Source organism: Coptis chinensis, chromosome 7, assembly GCF_015680905.1.
Source record: "Coptis chinensis isolate HL-2020 chromosome 7, ASM1568090v1, whole genome shotgun sequence".
Classification (NCBI taxonomy): domain Eukaryota; kingdom Viridiplantae; phylum Streptophyta; class Magnoliopsida; order Ranunculales; family Ranunculaceae; genus Coptis; species Coptis chinensis.
In genome coordinates this window covers 90,459,251-90,477,726 of record NC_141462.1, presented here as the reverse complement: position 1 = coordinate 90,477,726, position 18,476 = coordinate 90,459,251, and the positions used below count along the sequence as shown (strand labels likewise).

The 18,476-nt window shown below is 35.6% G+C and overlaps 1 protein-coding gene across 1 annotated transcript in view; it reads left to right on the top strand.

The window, feature by feature from the left end:
* LOC147489886 (uncharacterized) overlaps window positions 1-18,476 on the top strand; it is a 30,687-nt gene that overhangs the window by 9,466 nt on the left and 2,745 nt on the right. The gene's annotated exons all lie outside the window — the stretch shown is intronic.

The following is an 18,476-nucleotide window of genomic DNA, read 5'->3' as shown; positions in this document are numbered from 1 at the left end:
TCCACCTCTTATTAATCATCTCGGTATCATAAAAGGGTGAAAATTGTTTAGAAACAAAATCTTGTTCCGGAAGAATTGCTACGGATCATAATAGGAGGTGTAATAGGTTATTAAAACAACATAAAAGGTGTTTAGACAAATGGTGTAATAGGTTTCAATAACTATTTATTTAAATACAACTGAAAAATATAAAACAACATTTGTCTCAACTAAAAATCTATTACACCTTAAGGGAAAACAAAACATATCCTGAATGCGACGCTAATGCAAACCACGCAAAGAACCAACCTTCTTCAACATGAAACACATCAAGACTTATCAACTATGTTCATTTAATGAACACACCGATAAACAAACATGCAAATCGGGTCGAATTATAAACAATCTTTGGTGTGAGTAGCTCTAAAATACAACATATACTCATACATATACATACAGAATACATAAGGCAGTTAGTTCCTCCACCGAGGCGCCTTAACTTCCAACAACTAATACGACATTCTTAACTACAATAAGTAAGGCAGGTAGTTCCTCTACTGAGGCGCCTTAACTTCCCACTAACCACACAACAAACCATACACATATTAAAAATGACATTTAGTTCCTCCATGAGGCGCCTTAGGTTCTAACTAAACTAATAACCAGCCAAGCATATTCTATACTTACCGCATTTCATGCTCAATTACAGAGTGGGTCGTCTCTGCCCAAGTAATTAGTTTGACCCACATTTCTGCAAAACCATATGCAACCATCTATCTAAAGATACATCATTAACCAACACATTACCATAATTATATTATTTAAGGCTTTCTTTGCGTGTCCCTAAAATCATGTCGTATCTATGTCTTACCTAGTTTCCCTGACTACCACAATCGCTTTCCAATGCCGAACATGTACATCCACATGCCTCCCCTCACATAATGAACCACTCCATGCGTAACTACCCTGAGCGGGATGCCGCACACCAGGTAACCCTCACATGAAAGTCATTATGTGAGTACTGTCACTTTTCAACATAAAATATTGCGCGTCTCGTTCTAATTTTGCGAACGGAATAATCAAGCCACCATTCGGCTACGCCAGAAGGGCCATTCAGTTTCACTGAAACGCCAGAAGGGCCAATCACATTACTTACGCCAGAAGGGCCATTCAGATTCACTAAAATGCCAGAAGGGCCAATCATATCACATACGCCCATCATAAAGGCAAATTAAATCACATGAGTTGTCGTAGCTAGGTTCTAGGATTTTCATTACGTAATTTATTCAAGTGTCATACATTTATATCTCAGAATAATTCTTATTCTATCTCATGTCAGTATACTTAATTGTACTGAAGCTCAACGTTTCTCGTTATAATACAATCCACATTATCACGTGCCAATACTATTCATTGCACGCTATCCGAATATCTCTATATCAAATCTCGAAACTTATTATTTCACGTGCCAATTATATATTGCACTAAGCCATAATATTTAGAAATATCTCAATATATCTCATAACCACTTTCATTCTTTCACGTGCCAATATATTATTGCACTACACCACAATCCCGGGGGAAATATCTACAAATACTCTATTACCTCCTAGTAGCATCTCACAGATAAAATAATGGAACGTTTATACATTTATTTCTCCAAAACTATTGCATTTAATATATATATCCCAACATATTATATAATGTCACAATTGCTTCAAACGTATCGCATAACATTTTTATAGCGTTTTAGGAATATTATATCTTCTAAAGTTTCTATCTCGTCACGTGTCAAAATATATACAATATCAACGTCAAATCTTTCTTAGATAATGACAAACAAGGTTATACAATATCAACAATATTTTATTACTACATTTGTCCATATTCTTAAATATGTGAAAATCTAGAAAAAGTCAACATTCCACAGTCAACGGTCAACAGTCAATGGTCAACGGTCAACAGTCAAAGTCAAACTGTCGTTTCCATGTTCAACAGGTTCAGGGTCATAGCCATGGTTCATGGCTAAGGGCAAATGTGCATGGCTCATGGGCACATGACTAAGGTAATGGTTAGGTCATGGTTCAGACCCAACTAGCCAAGCCTATGACTCAACCAAAGATTCAAATAATGTTAGCCGGATCCAACATAAAAGCCAAACCAGAAATTGGCCCAACAAAAAGAAATGAAACTGGCCCAAAAACTTAAACTGAACTGGCCCAAAACTTAATCTGGAATTGGCCCAACACACTAATAGATTTCGGCCCAAAAAAACAAATGAAATGTTAGCCCAAACAACTAAAACAAAATCGGGCCCAAACAATAAGAATGAATCCGACCCAACTAACAAAACCAAAAGGCTTTGGCCCAAAGCCCAAGCCAAGCCAGTCATCTCCCTCACCAGCTCTCTTCCTCCACCGCCAGCCACCACTAAACAGCCACCCTCAAAATTCCAAACCTAACCGAAAATGATAAGGGGAAAAACCCCAACCACTTTAACAAAAGTGATAAGTGCTCAAAAAGTGCTATTTAACCCTCGATTATGCCTCTTGTTTAGCCATCTTAGTGGACTAATAGTGTTTATAAGTTGTGTTTTAAGATTCTACAGGTGAAAAAGAGAGTTTTGTAGAATATTAGAGAAAATGGGGTAAAAAGCGAAGCAATTCGAGCATTAATGATCACATGGGAGGTCCGTGGACAATCATGGAGAAGGCCAAGGAATTGGAGCTATTAAATATGCGACTTGGACCTATTTTAAAGTCTATTTGGAAGCCCAAGGCCAAAGGATTCGTTGCTTGGACCAAAGCCCGCAAAAGAGGATAGAAGGATAAAAGCGAAGAGAGAAAATCGGCTTATCGTCTGGGACGCATGGATCGAGCGTCCAGACGCATTGATTGCATCTGCGACGCATAGATCGAGCGTCCAGACGCATGATTAAGTCTGGGATGCATGGATAATGCGTCCAGACGCATGAATCGACACTGTAGCCAATTCCTTCTCAGTTTTGAAGACGAAGTCGGACTCTGAAAGAAACCTATTTGTATTAGGAAACAAATGACGGTTTGGAATGCTTCTAGAACTCATTGTAACCCCTATAAATAGAGGACCTAAGTGCCTCATGTAATGGGCCAATTCACTTATATTCTTGTCTCCAGAACTTGAGGCAGAGAGTCTTAATAAATTATTCTTTCTAGTCTTATGTTCTTCAACTCTTCTTCTTCTTGTTCTTCCTTCTATATGGAAGGCTAATCTTCTCCTTCAAGGGAGGAGATGAAGCCAGTGCTTAAGGTTTAATGATTCTTCTGGTTCATGGTGTTCTTCAATCAGGTTAGTTCTTTATGTTTGTAGTTATTAGTTCCATTGCCCACACCAGGGGATGGAAGTATAGAATAGGGTTTATGTTTTGCAATATTAATATCATGCTAGTGTTCTTTACTTTTCTTCTAGTAGTGTAATTCTTTAGAGTTAGGGAAGTATTCTTTGTGTTGCCTTAGAAGGGGTAGCTCGTGGGAGTGGCTGCCTAGGGAAGTATTCTTTGTGTTTGCCTTAAGTGGTGATTCATTGAGTGGCTGCCCTATTAGAAAGTACTCCTTGATGTTGCTCTTGGTAATACATTGAATGGCTGCCCGAGCTTACATAAAAGGAAAGAAGATATTAATAGCATAAACATAAGAACAACCTTAAGTAGAGTTAATTGTTAACGATGTTTCATCCAAAAGGGCATCGGCACTCGCTCGATTGCCTAATTGTAGTCTACTTGTAAGAACAACCATGAAGCAAAATGTCATAGATTAAAAGTATTGGTGGATTCTAATCTCTTGAATTCTCTCTCTTATAAATTCTCAATAGTTTAGTTAATTTAGCTTAGTTTAGCATTAGAATCTACAATCTCTACAATATTAGTTTTAATCCTCAAACCCCTTTCCAAATCCGTTCTTCACATAACATACACTTAAAAGTGGAACGATACCCTACTCATCCTTTACTTATTGAGGGATAATTAGGTTTTGATACGCTTCTCTTTTGTTCAACGACCATACCACATCTAACACACAAAAAGAGGTTGGTCAAATAGCGAAAACTTCAATTCTTGAATTCCCAATCTTCACCAAAACTAGATCTGGGAAATTTCTCACCGCCATTAACGCTCCTCCGGAACTTCAGTAGCACCCCCTCACTACACGACCCAATCACCCTTTCCCCCAACCACAGTTCAAACAATACACTTCACCCATACCCCCGACAACACCCATACCAACCACTCACCCTCCACCAAATCACGAAGACGCCATTAACGTCTCCCTCAAAGCTTCGACAGCACCCTTTCTCCACCACCAAGTCATCCCCAATCATCAATCAATACAATATACCCAAGAATTTACAACAATGGAAATTTAAAACCACAACAAACAAAGAGACAAACTATGCAGGACGACTTTTGTCTCCTGGGCTTGCGCCACCATTGACGGGCCCAATCAAGCTTCTTCGACAGTTCAAATACAATTTCCGATATTTAACAAAGTTTAATAATACGGCACGACGTCGAATAAAACATGATAATGAGCAGTATCAATAGGTCGAAACCTTAGACAGAGAAATATGTACACGAAAAACTATAGATTCGGTGAAATATCAAAAATAACTACTCACTTGTATTAACAGCTCCTACGAATTCATCATAGTTCGAATCGTCGCGCTCCAACACTCTAGCAATCCAGCTTCTATCTCTGCCTCCATTTTTATTATATTTTATTATCAAAGAACCCTATTATCCAGAACAATATTAATATATATCTGGGTTTGAAACCTAAGCCCAATACAGACTCGGGCCCATAAACCAGGCCCACATATCCCAAATCCAATCCAGCGAATTTTAAATAAATAATTAAATTAATTAATTAATAAATAAATATGTATTTTAAATATGGGCGTTACACACTTCCAGTTCTGATTTTTTGTAGGTTCTTCCGAGATTACTTCCAGCAGTTCTAAAGTGTGTTGTGTGATATGAAGTCCTCTCAGATCATACCGGAGATGTCATTCAAAGATTTGTTCGCAAGTAACACGTATGGATCTTGGTTCCGCAACGTGATTATACAGGCAAGATGTCAGCCTCTAATGGTAAGCCCTGATGAACTATATTCTCCTGGACTTACAACTTATTTTTATGAGCATTGTACATTCTTTGAAAGACTGGATGGAGAGCATGTGTTCTCCGTCACCATTAAGGATGAGACAACGGATATAACTAAATTCTTATTGGCGTTTGCCCTTGGACTGTCTATGCCTACTAAAATTCGACCTATAGGGTTATTGGGTAGATAATATGTATGTCTACTACACCTATGAGTTTTTGCATGAGGCTTATTGGGCAGGAATTTTCCGTATAGAGGACCAAGGGCAATAGAACGTAGCCCTTGGTAGCTTGTCCCTTAACGTGGGCATGGTGATGTTTTTTATGAAGCTAAACATATTAAGGGAATAACGTTTTTCTTCTGTGAATGACGCCACTTGCAGCATCTTCTTTGGTTTAACCACGGACGATGCTCTATGACCTTCCCCGACCTTAGTTTCTAGTTTAGCACGAGCCCACAAAGATGATGAGGCATAAGTATATTCTTATGCCCGCCTTAGTTTGTCGAATAATGCTACGTTTCTTTCCGGATTTTTGTGCTCGCTTTCACGGATTAGGTTGGGGTTGACAATCGTCGACCCACCAACTGCATTATATGCTCATTCCGCGGCAATGACTTGGCCAGGGTGGAGGCTACAACCTAATTGGGTTGCCCCTTACACCCCATCCGACTAAGTGGCGCTTGACCGGTTAGCAATTGTAGATGATAAATGTTATGAGGCCTGACAAATTATCATGGCGTGGCAGGATGCCAAGAAACCTTGATTCTTTATTGAGGAGGAGGACAACGAGTAAATGCTAGATATGAGGTAAGTTTTATTTTTGTTCGTGTCTGCTTATGTCCCAAGCAAGTTAATTCTTGTTAACTCCATAACGGGTGGGATTCATATAGAGTTGCGTCTGTTTTTATTTATTTATATTAGTATGTTCTAAATTGTTTTGCAGGTGTTCTTCAATTTTCACGCGTTTCCATGGTTTTTCCTACCCTTCTTATTTTAATACTTTGAGGACAAAGCATGTTCTTGTTTGGGGGTGGCATAGAAACACATGTAAATCAAGGCACCTATTAGGATAATGCATGTATAATATGCACTTGTTTTATAGTAAAATTTTTTTAAAAAAAATCATAAATATAAATAAAAAGTTTATGTTATACACTTAGGAATATTGGTATTGTTTCTTTCTCCATGATGATATTAGTCTAGATATTTCACATTAGCTCTTATATTAGAATAGTTTTTAGAAATTTAGGTTAATATGTAGGTAATAACCATTGCATCTTTCTATAAATATATTGGATGAGTATTTATAATTGTTTGGCAGTAAGTTTCTGAAATCTAGGCTAGAGTATTTATTCTACAAATCCTATGAGAATATAGCCTAAAACCTTATATGAGTGAAATATTTGAGAAATAACACAAGGGAGAAGTAAATTCTGAATAGAGAAATCACACGTCCACTTGCTTGATCACTATATCATATCCTAAGCGAGAATTTAGGCCATCTTTGGATCGCTATAGCCAGAAATTCAAACCTATATGAAGTTATTTCCGCTAGTCGCCCCTCTGAGCCTTTCTTTAGCCTTTCATAAACAGCAAATCCTTTACCCTTTTACAAAACAAAATAAAAATAAAAATCAGCCTACCCATTTTTGAATGAGTCTGAGAATAGAGATGAAATGAAGAATAAAGAGAAAAACCTTTGAAACCAAGAATTTGTTAGTTGCTTCAAATAAGAAAAGAAAGTTTCATCCAAAGAAAAGAAAAATAAAATAAAATAAAAAGTTAGAACTCCAAAAACATAATCAAAAGAGTCAAAAGCCAAAAGAAAAAATAAAAAAATGGCTAAGGATGGAAACAAAGTGTAGAAGCAAAGTAAAGAACAAGGTTTTCTCTACTTACATAATATGAAGACTATATTATCTCTCGACCGGTTCTTTTGAATATCCATTTTCTTCATTCTTAAACCAGCACCTAATCCCCGCAACACCTAATAAAGACCTCCAGCTCAATTAGGAATAGGTTAGTATGATAGTAAGTGGTAGATGTGTTTGATCGACTTCGACTTCTTTGTGTGTCATTGAGATTGTAAGGTAAAGTGTGCTCACTGCACACTGGAGTGAGTGAAATTTGAGTGGAAAAATCAGAGTGGTTTTTGTCTTGACATATATGTGAAGATCTACTTAAAGACGTTATTCCAAAGCTTCAGAAACGGACTTGTTATTGCATTTCATAGCATAGTTCATTATATATATTTATTCGTAGATGATTGATTATTATGCACGTATTAGCTTAGATTTTGACTTGATTATTCTGTATTCATTGCTAGTAAAATGTATAGATATCTGATAATAAAGTAAGAAACAATAATTTTATTTCTTAGTCATTGTAGTATAGATGAAGTTTGTGAGTACCTTCTCTGAAAAACTCTCACGAGGTTATAACTCGTCCACTAGGGAATTCTTAGTGGTTTAAGGCCTTGTTGCATATGGTCAATGCAATCGCACTCAGCGAAAAGAGATTAGTTAGAACTCCATTTTTGGTCACTTATATTAATTTCTCATATTTGCTTGAGGACAACCAAAATGCTATTTGGGAGAGCCCAAAACTGCCCAAAACTGTAGTTTTAACCCCTTAATATCATTATATTTAGACCAATTATGTGTATAATAAATATGAGTTAGTATTGTTTACGTGCGTTTATGTATTTTAGGCATTGGAGTCAAATATGTAAAGAAACATGTCACTTTTGCGAGATAAATGAGTAAAGGTTGGTTGCTAAGAAGTTCTATGATTAAAGGCCAATATTCAAGGAGAAAAAGTCTTTTTAAAGCCCGGTCAAAGCTGAAAAGTCAAAGTCAACATAGGCAGAAATAGAGCAGAAAAGTCAATAAAACTTCCGTAGACCGTATCTTTTGGACCTAGACCTTGGAATTGGGCCTATTATATGTCAAAACAACCGACTCAGAAAGAGCTTTCTAACGGTTCAGGCCTTGACATAATCAGAGGAGCAAAAGTGGACAAAAAAGGTCATTCTGATGGTTTTTCAACAAAGAAACCCTTTTTGGACTTATGTAATTAGGTTTTGGGCTTGATTTAAGGGCCCAAAACATGGCTCAAAGCCCATGCACCAAATTGTAAACCTAGCTTCTCTTATATAAAGAGGACTAAGGCATATACTTAGATATACTTAGACTTAGATAGATATAATTAATTAGAGATAGATAGTTAGAACTTAGACTTAGTTATTAGTTTAAACTTAAGTTATTTATTGTTCTTCAGTATTCATTAGATTAATAAAAGAAAGTTATTGTTCTTCATCATGTCTTCTTCTTATTTATATGTTTATGATAGTCTAATGACTTTTAGCTAAACCTCCATTAGAGGGGTTTGATGAAGCTTGATGAAGACTTGATGTGTTAGTTATGATTATTGCATTTTAAGAGTTTCACTCTAGTAGGTTAGTTGATTTGCCATGAGAATGGGTAGAACTTCCTCACATGCTAATTATTAGTTGGCAGAGATTGCCATGAGTAATTAGGGATCGAACAATTAATCTTATTTGATTAGGATTGCAATAATCTACACTAGCATATTAGGAGTACATCAAGTAGATTCAAATCCCCCTAATCCCTTCTCCATATTCACATTTTAATATTCAATTATCATGATATAAGTTAAACATCTTATTTAAGTTCAATTGCCATAGTAGTATAATTTTAAATCAGTACTCTAATTCGTTTTGTTAAGATCAATAAAACTAGCGGAAACTTACGTTTAAAGGACTAGGAGTGGAACGAATTCTCTACTCCATATATTTCACGATAACCGAGAGTAGATAATTTAGAGTAAATTAGTATGTTTTACTTCTGTTTAGGTTTAATTAGTTAAGTAGGAGTAAACGAAACGTTTTACTTTTATCAGGTAATATAGACCAAGGGAACCTGCAGGTAGTCACTACCTTTTGTTTGGGTAAGGTAGTTGATAACCAAGTGACTATGCCTAAAGATTGTCCGCAAACTAAGAATGAAACCATACCAAATACTGTCATGGAAACCTCAAGACCCTATAACTTTAGAAGTTCTAGTCCAACCACAAACAAAAAGGGAAAACCTTACAAGACATAATAATAGAAATTGATGATCCTACACTGTAGAGGTTCCAATATGGAAATCCAAATTGGAAAACGGCATAAGATAAAGACAAGGTTAATACTAATGTTGACCCATATGCTAAGTATAGAGAAAAACCACCGTTTCTCCGGGAGACTAGTTGTGTCTAAAAATATAACTATAAACCTACTTTTTCTAGATGCTATAAAAAGTCTACTTGGACACGCTAAGTTTCTAAAAGAGTTGTGCACCACGAAGAGGGAAACAACATACCCCATGAAGCCTTTTTAACTTAACAATATCCCTATTTATATGAACATAACGAAATTGTTAAGTACAAGGACCACAGTTGTCCAACCTGCATAATGCACCTTAGGCGATAACTTCATAACAACTGCACTATTAGACCTAGGGGCAAGTGTTAACTTACTCCCTTTTTATTTATATAAACAATTAGGTCTCTATCAACTTAAACCAACCAAAATGACTTTGCAGTTAGCTGATCATTCTATTAAGTATCCCAAAAGCATAGTTGAAAACATTCTAGTTAAAATTTATGATTTTTACTACACAGTTGATTTCATTATTCTTGACACCAAAGTTGCTCATGATTCTATTCCTATCATCTTAGGGCGTCTATTCTTGGCAACTACTAATGCCCAAATTAATTGTCGGGATGGATCAATGACTCTTTTCTTTGGAAATCTGTCTGTGGAAGTTAACATGTTTAGATTCAAGCATGGACAACTAGGTTTGCCTGTAGAAGGAGAAGTGAAGTCCATTGAGAGTTTTTTCTCTCACATTAGTACGGCCGACGCCTTAGTCCCCACATTAGTAGATACCCCTCTTAGGGAAGAAGACAAAGATTATAATTATGACTCCCTGAACATAGATGAAATCGAAGAAGATTTCATTCGACTCTTTTGCAACCCTTCTTTGCCACCTCGTGAGTCCCCTCCTATTAACATCTATTCATCCCTTGACGCCATAACAAAAGAAGAATTTTTCACCCTTTATCCCACTGATTCTTCTGACCCACCTATTGAGGAATCTCTTGTATATCTCGAAGCTTCTAATGATTTAGAACTGAGAACACTAGCTGAGCACCATTCACCCACCTTATATCATCTTGTCACTCATTTACCTTCTATCACCAATGCTCCATGCCCTCCACCTTTTCAAAGGAACCTTAAGTTTGCATTTGACTTTCTTACTTCTCATATGCTTCATGATTTCCTAAGCCCATCTGGTAAGGACATAATACCCAAGGAAGAGCCACCAGATCCCTTTATTTTTAGATATGAGACAGTTCAGACCAACACCATGAATAAATTTTGTGCTAAACCCACATTCTCATTCTTTCTACCCCTTCCTTCTAACACTTATCCACATTCAAAGTATTTTCCACAACCATTCTTTTTCTCAACATCATTTACTTTGAGACTCTTTTCGTTGGAGAAAAGAAAAAAGAGTACACGCTTCGATTAGGTTCTCCATCCATTAGATCTCGCTCATTCCACTAAGTTAAGTAAGTAGAAAATCTTGGTACTTAATTCTATTTGGGGGTACATTCTATGTTAATTATTTATGGAAAGACTCATAACTCTTTAGATTGTTGATATATGGTAAATTACATGTTAATATATATTATATTAAGTCTAGGGAATCTGACTTTAAAAGACCCATATAATTTTTTGTAACATACCACCTTAATGAAGTATAGGCCACAAAAAATTTCAAACTTAAAAAAAGTTTTCAAATTTTGTTTGGGGGTGGCGTATTTTGGTCTTTCATTTCAAAACATTTTGCCACATTTTGCCTTTCATGTTTACTCCAGTCAAGTCTATTAAATTAGGGGCGCGGTATTGGCACCCCGATAAATGGGACTAGCACCCCTTTGACAAAAAGTAAAATAATAATGGTTATTCCTTATATGTCCTTTTACACCCCACATGTCCATAGTTTTACGGCAGGCAGTTGCCGCGAGATCTCATATCCCACGGCAGACAACTGCCGTGAGATCGCACAATCTACGACATCGGGTTGCCGCGAGATCGCATATCCCACGGAAGGCAATTGCTGCGACATATCTTTTTTGTGTTTTTTGTTTTTTTTTCACTTCAAATTTTGCGTATTGAACACACACGACATATGGATATCTCATTTTCTTCTTTAAAGTTCCTTTATACACTCCAAGAACAACACCAAAACCATGACAAAAAAAAAATACAATCGAGCCAAAATTTTGCTATCTCGCGACAAATATTTTCATATGCTATAAGTAAATTTTGTGATCAAATTAATGAAGAAGAGTTTTGATAATTAACACAAGTAAAGACTCTATTTTAGTAAACAAAATCATCTCGCAGCAACTAACTTTTTTTTATGGTGGCTATTAAAAAAAAAAAATTAAAAGACCCACGGCAGCCACCTTACGTGGGATATGGGATCTCGCGGCAACCCGATGCCGTGGATTGTGCTTGATCCCACCTACAGTGCTTGCCGTTAGTGTTTTTTGTATATTTAATGGAGGGGTCCTAGTACCGTTGAATTGGTCAAAGGGGTGCTAGTCCCATTTATGGGGGTGCCAATACCGCAGCCCTTAAATTATGCTATTGAATTCTAGGTTAGTTAGTTACGTAATTTAAATGTGCTATTGAATTATTTCATGACCCCCCTTCTCTCAAATTGTTTGGAGATGGTATATTTAATTTTAGCACATTGTATGTTTACATATTAAATCTACCAAAAAAAATGTTTACATATTAAAATTGCATGTATAAATATCGAAATATAAAGCCCATGGGCCTTGTTGATTTAATTGGGATGCATAATGTAATTAGGTACCTTAATTTCGTAAAATTTCCCTATTTCGTGGAATTTCGGAAGCTAATCCTATAAGAGTCACGATATGCGTATGCTTGATTTGTGAACGTATGATATTATTTTATTTATGTTAAAGTCCACTTATGTCCCAAGCGCTAATTGTTTTTATTTCTTTATATTAGTATAGATTAACCTTCTTTTTCAGGTGCTCCCATTTACAAGCATGTTTCTATGGTACTCTCTATCATTTATTTTCATTCCATACTTTGGAGACAAAACATGATTCTATTTTTGGGTGGTATAGAAACACGTTGTAAATGTTTAAGCACATATTAGGTTGTATATTACATATGCAGTTAGTATTTATCGTATAAAAAATATAAAATCATAAAAATAGTTTATACTATGCAGTTAGTGATAATGGTATTGTTCCCTTTTCCATGATGATATTAGTTTAAAATCTTATGTAGTACTTGAATTAGGATTTAATTTTTAAAACTTAGATTAATATGTAGGTAATAGTCATTGCATCTTTTCATGAACATCTTGCATGAGCATCTATAATTGTACTTGGCAGTATTTTTCTGAGACCTAGGTTAGAGTACTTAATACATATCATTTTAGTATTTAACCTAAAAGCCTCATAAGAGTGAAATATCTTAGTGATGACACAAGGGGAAAGCCAAATCCGAGTAGAGAAATCACACATCCACTTGCTTGATCACTATATCATATCTTAAGCGAGAATTTAGGCCATCTTTGGATTGGTATAGCCAGAAATTTGACCTAAGTATATATTCAGCTAGTCGCCCCACTAAGCCTTTTCATTAGTCTTTTCACAAACCACAAATCATTTACCCAATAAAACAAAATAAAAAATAAAATTAGCCTACCTATCTGAATAAGTCTAAGAAATAGGATGAGTGAAGAAAAGAGAAAAGAAAAATCTGTGTAAACAAAAATTAGTTAGTTGTTTAAAAAAAAAGAAAAAAAAAAGAAAGTTTCCATCCAAAGAAAAGAAAAATAAAATAAAAAGTTAAAACTCCAAAAACATAATCAAATGAGTCAAAAGCCAAAACAAAAGGGCTAAGGATGAAAACTAAGTGTAGAAGTAAAGTAAGAACAAAGTTTTCTCTAGTTACATATTTTGAAGACCCTATTTTATCAGACTTGTCTTTTTAAATATCAATTTTCTTTCTTCTTTAACCAACACCTACGCCCTGTATCACCTAATAAATACCTCTAATTCAATTAGAAATAGGTTGGTGTGATAGTAAGTGGTAGATGTGTTTGATCGACCTCGGCTTCCTTGGATTGTCATTGAGATTGTGAAGAAACGTGTGCTCATTGCACACTGGAGTTAGCAAACTTGAGTGGAAAAATTATAGTGTTATGTGTCTTGACATATTCCTTGTGAGAACCTACTTAGGCACACTACCCAAAAGTTTCATAAATTGACCTACCATTGCATTTCATAGCATAGTTCATTGTATAGTTGCTTCTCTTAAGATAATTTGATTATTATGCATGTATTAATTTAGGAGTTAGATTGATGATCCTTATTTAAATGCTAGTGAGATGTATAGATTTTGAGATAAAATTAGAGGACAATTACTTTTATTATTTAGTCGTTGTAGTATAAATGAAGTTTGTGAGTATTTTCTCTGGAAAACCCTCACGAGGCTATAACTCGTCTACTAGGGAATTCCTAGTGGTTTAAGGCCTTATTGCATATGGTCAATGCAATCGTACTTCGCGAAACAAGATTAGTTATGACCACATTTTTTGCCATTTATATAACGCCCGTATTTGTAATAGGTATTTATTTATTAATTTATTTATTTATTTAAAATTTATTGGATTGGATTTGGGATTTGTGGGCCTGATTTATGGGCCCGAGTCTGTGTTGGGCTTAGGTTTCAAACCAAGGTATATGTTCATATTTTTCTAGAGAATAGGGTTTTTAGATAAAAATAAAATAACATGGAGGCGGCTCGCTTGCTAGAGAGTAGGAGCGCAACGATTCAGACTATGAGGGATTCGTGGAGCTTTTAATACAAGTGAGTAGTTATGTTTTTTTCTCTTTATCGAAACTAGAGTTTTACGTCTACGAATAAAAACCTTTACTGTCGAGTGTTTCCGATCAGTTTTTCTACTTATTTATTTCTGTTGATATATATCTTTTAGTTTTATTGAACTGTTGAAACTCTGTGATAGAACTGTTGAAGCTTTATGCTTGGTAATGGTGGCGCGAGCCCAGAGGGTAGATTAGTTTAAACTTGAATACTATTATGGTTGTTGTTGTTTTGATTGACGGATGATTAGTTTAGTTGTAGTGGGTGTTGGAGTACTGGAGAGTGGGGAAGAGCTGTTGAAGCTTTATGCTTGTTAATGGCAGCGCGATACAAATCCATATTTGGAGGAAGGGTACCGACATAAATCATGTTGATTGTTTTGGTGGGTGATGTCGGGTTTAGAATCAGTTGTTAGGTGCTGGCGGGATTGAAATTGAGTGTGGTTGTGAAGCTTGAAATGTTCATTAATGGCGGCATTAAGAAAAATCGCCAGTAAAATGAATGTGAACTGTTATTGTTGTTTTTGTGTTGATTGAAGATTGGGGGGTAGAAAGGGGTTGAGGTTTGGTTATTGGTGTTTGAATGGGTGCTGGAAAGGGGCTGTCAAAGCTCAAAGAAACCGTTAATGGCGGTCGAACTTAGGTTAGGGATGAATTTTCGAAGTTTAGGTAGTAAAGTTTTGGGTTTATTAAAGTGTTGGGGTTTTTCTCTAAGACCAAAACCGCTGGGTTATGAAGAGGAGAGATGGTGGTGGCTGGAATTCGCGGAGGAGAAGCTGCTGCAGCTGAGGGAGACGACTTGGTTGGGCTTGGGATTGGGTCGGAACTAAGTGGGTTGGTTTTGTTTGGGCCAAAAACTAATTAGTTTTCTTGGGCCGGTTTCTAAGTTTTGTTGTGGGCTTAAGTAATTTTTGTGGACCTGTGGGTCGGAACTAAGTTTTGTTTCTTTGGGCCAGTTTTATTAGTTGTTTGGGCCAGTTCTATTGTTATTTTGGGCCGATCCATATAAATTAGAATGGGTCAAGGTGAGCCTTTAAGGGTTTAGACTTTCAGGCCTTGGTTTTGGGGCTTTGTCTTGTTTAATTGGATTAGGACAATGGGCTTTGATTGTGGACTTTTGACTGTTTAATTGTGCTACGTTTTATATTGTAAATTTTATGGACAAATATAGTAATAAAATATTATCAAATATTGTATAACCTTGTTTGTCACTATCTAATTAATATTTGACGTGAGTAGGGTGTAAAGCATATAAATTTGGCACGTAACAAGAGGGGAACTCTTATAAGACTTATATATATACGTTTTTATGAGAATTAAAATACATACAGACTTAGATTCATGGACTTAAGTATTGGGCTTTTGACGGTTGATCAGTTTGACTTGACTTGTGATTTGGACTAGAATAATTATGCATGATATTTGGACTTGAGTTGTTCTTTCTTTTTAAAGTCGTTTCATTTTGACATTGGTAGAATAGACATATATTTTGATTATTGGTTTACTATTTATAGTGTGCACAAATGGAAATAATGTGTGCCTTTGATGGGGAATTGAGTTCACATAAATATAGTGAACGAATATATTACCTGATTGATTACTATTATGAGTTGCTACTTAAATGAATTGTAATATGTATGAAGGCTTGAGATATTCCATATGGTGTAGTGCAATATATGATTGGCACGTGAAATAATAAGTTTTGAGATTTGATATAGAGATGCTTGGATATCGTACAATGAATAGTATTGGCACGTGATAATGTGGATTTTATTATAACGAGAAACGTTGAGCTTCAGTACAATTAAGTATACTGTCATGAGATAGAACAAGAATTATTATGAGACATGAATGTATGACACCTGAATAAATTACATAACGAAAATATTTCCTAGAACCTAGCTATCACAACTCAGAGGATTTGGCCCTTGTGATGGGCGTATGTGATATGATTGGCCCATATATAGGGTGTATATATGAGATGTGGATTGACCCTTTTGTTGTAGGGCAATCGTAGCCGAATAGTGGCTTGATTATTCTGTTCGCAAAATTAGAACGAGACACGTGATATTTTATGCCAAATAGTGGCAATACTCACATAATGACTTTTATCGTGCGAGGGTTACCTGGTATGCGATATCCCGCTTAAGGTAGCTATGCACGGAGTGGTTCATTATGTGAGGGGAGGCATGTGGATGTACATGTTCGGCGTTGGGTAGCGATTGTGGTAGCTAGGAAAACTAGGTAAGATATAGAGACGACGTGATTATAGAGACACTTGAAGAAACTCCAAACAATAATTGTGATGATATAACAAATTGTACCTTAAAGCTCTAATAAATGTTTTATTGTAATTTATGTTACATTCACAATGGTCCTGCAGAATGGTGCACTACACCAAAACAGAAAATCAGTAACGCACACTTTTTTTGTTTACTAACGCTTTTTAGGCGTAACTAAATTTCTAACGTTTATTTAGCGTTAAAATTGCAAATAATGTGTTAGTTAATTTTCCCGGATTTGAGAATTAATTTGTAACGTATTTATAAAGTTTTGTTTTGACAGGAAACCGTAAAGGTTATGGTTAAGATAATAGAAACTAGATTAGCGAAAAAAAAAAAAAAAAAATATATATATATATATATATATATATATATATATATATATATATATATATATAATAGAAACTAAATAAAGTCCAAAATTAGAATTTTGGGCGAGAGGGAAAAAAGAAAAAATCGCGCTCTTCTCTCTTCTCTCTCTTATATGTTTCATCCCCTCTTATTGTTTTTCCAACGCCTCTCTCTCGCTCAACCAAATAAACACTTCTGCCGCCACCGACATCCAGTAGTTTTCTCTTCCTTTTCCTTCTTCTTATACGGGTCAGTTAATTTTCATTATCTAATTTCCACTTTTATGCTTTTTTTTCACACTGCCCTAGGTGTTTAATCCACAACTGCAAGTAATTTCTGTGCTAGTTTGCTTAAGTTATAACCAAAGGTATGACATTTATTTTGAAATACAACGAAAAATTTCAATTTTTATTTGATATCTTGTGTTCTTCAAATAAGTTTTCTTGGTTATCCATCCATGTACACCTGACACACACTACTGAGAAGTATGTGCTGTTGAAGCATGCCAAACAAGCACCTTAGGCATTACTGAACTTGTTATGCTAAAATATACTGAAGCCTAGTGTACGAGCCCTTTAGTTTTCCTTGTAGATACACCATCAAACCAGTTAAGGAGAGCCCAAAAAATAAAAGAAAAGCTGGAGAAAAGTAAAGTGGCTCAAGTTATGCTCTTGCTTGTCACGATTCTAGGTTGTTCCTTGGTGATTGGAGATGAAATTTTGACTCCATCTATCTTGGGTAAGTTGTATAGACTCCCATCTAATGTAACAACCGTCCAGTTATCATCCCACATAATAGGATTAAAGCTACCCATTGTCAGCATTGGTTTGTGGATTGTTAGATTGTTAGTAGTATCTAACTCCCTTTTTTATGGAGTTAGATAGTGTGGATAGGGTTTTCTAGAGTTCATGTTGGAATGGGTTGAAATATTTAAACAAAGAATAACCCATGTCTTGTTTCTGGCAACTGTGGGTTTTAATAGATGAAATCTGAACTGGCACACAAAGTATCTCTTTTTGAAATTCATACTCATATTTGAAGCAGGTTCAAAATTTTCAAACTTGTATCGAAGTGATTTGACAGTCCGCATCCTATTGGCCGAGCCTTTGGAATAAAATCTACAATGAACTACATGAGTTTGTATATATGTGCAAACCGATAGCATATATTTATATTTTTTTAAGACTGAATTTCAGGTAATTATCTTAACATTTTTGGGGGGGAATGAGAAGTCTTTATACAACTTTAACATTTTTGCCACTACTTTTCGTGTACTTGGGTTATTTAGCTTTAGCTTGTTTGTTATTGGGTTGTAAATTTTAACCTGTTAGCAACGTTTTGAAAATTTGCATGTTTAGAATGGTTGGTGCTTGTACTTTATGTTATAACTTTATTTATGGTTGCATGTGTGTGTGTGTGTGTGTGGGGGGTGTTGGGGTTCAACCCTGTTCCATTTTTATTTTGTCTTGCATTCTGTGCTTATATGTTATAATGCCTTCAAAGTAAAGCATTTGAAATCAGTCCACACTTGTGCTTATATGTTATAATGCCTTCAAAGTAAAGCGTTTGAAATCAGTCCACACTTAATCCTTCCAGTGCCAAAGTAGTTCGTATCTAATTGTGTTTACCAATTGAAGTACATCTGATCATGTTTAGCAATTTAATGGTTAAAATGTAGGCACCGTTTAGCTTGTTTACCGAGATAGTTCAATATTTATA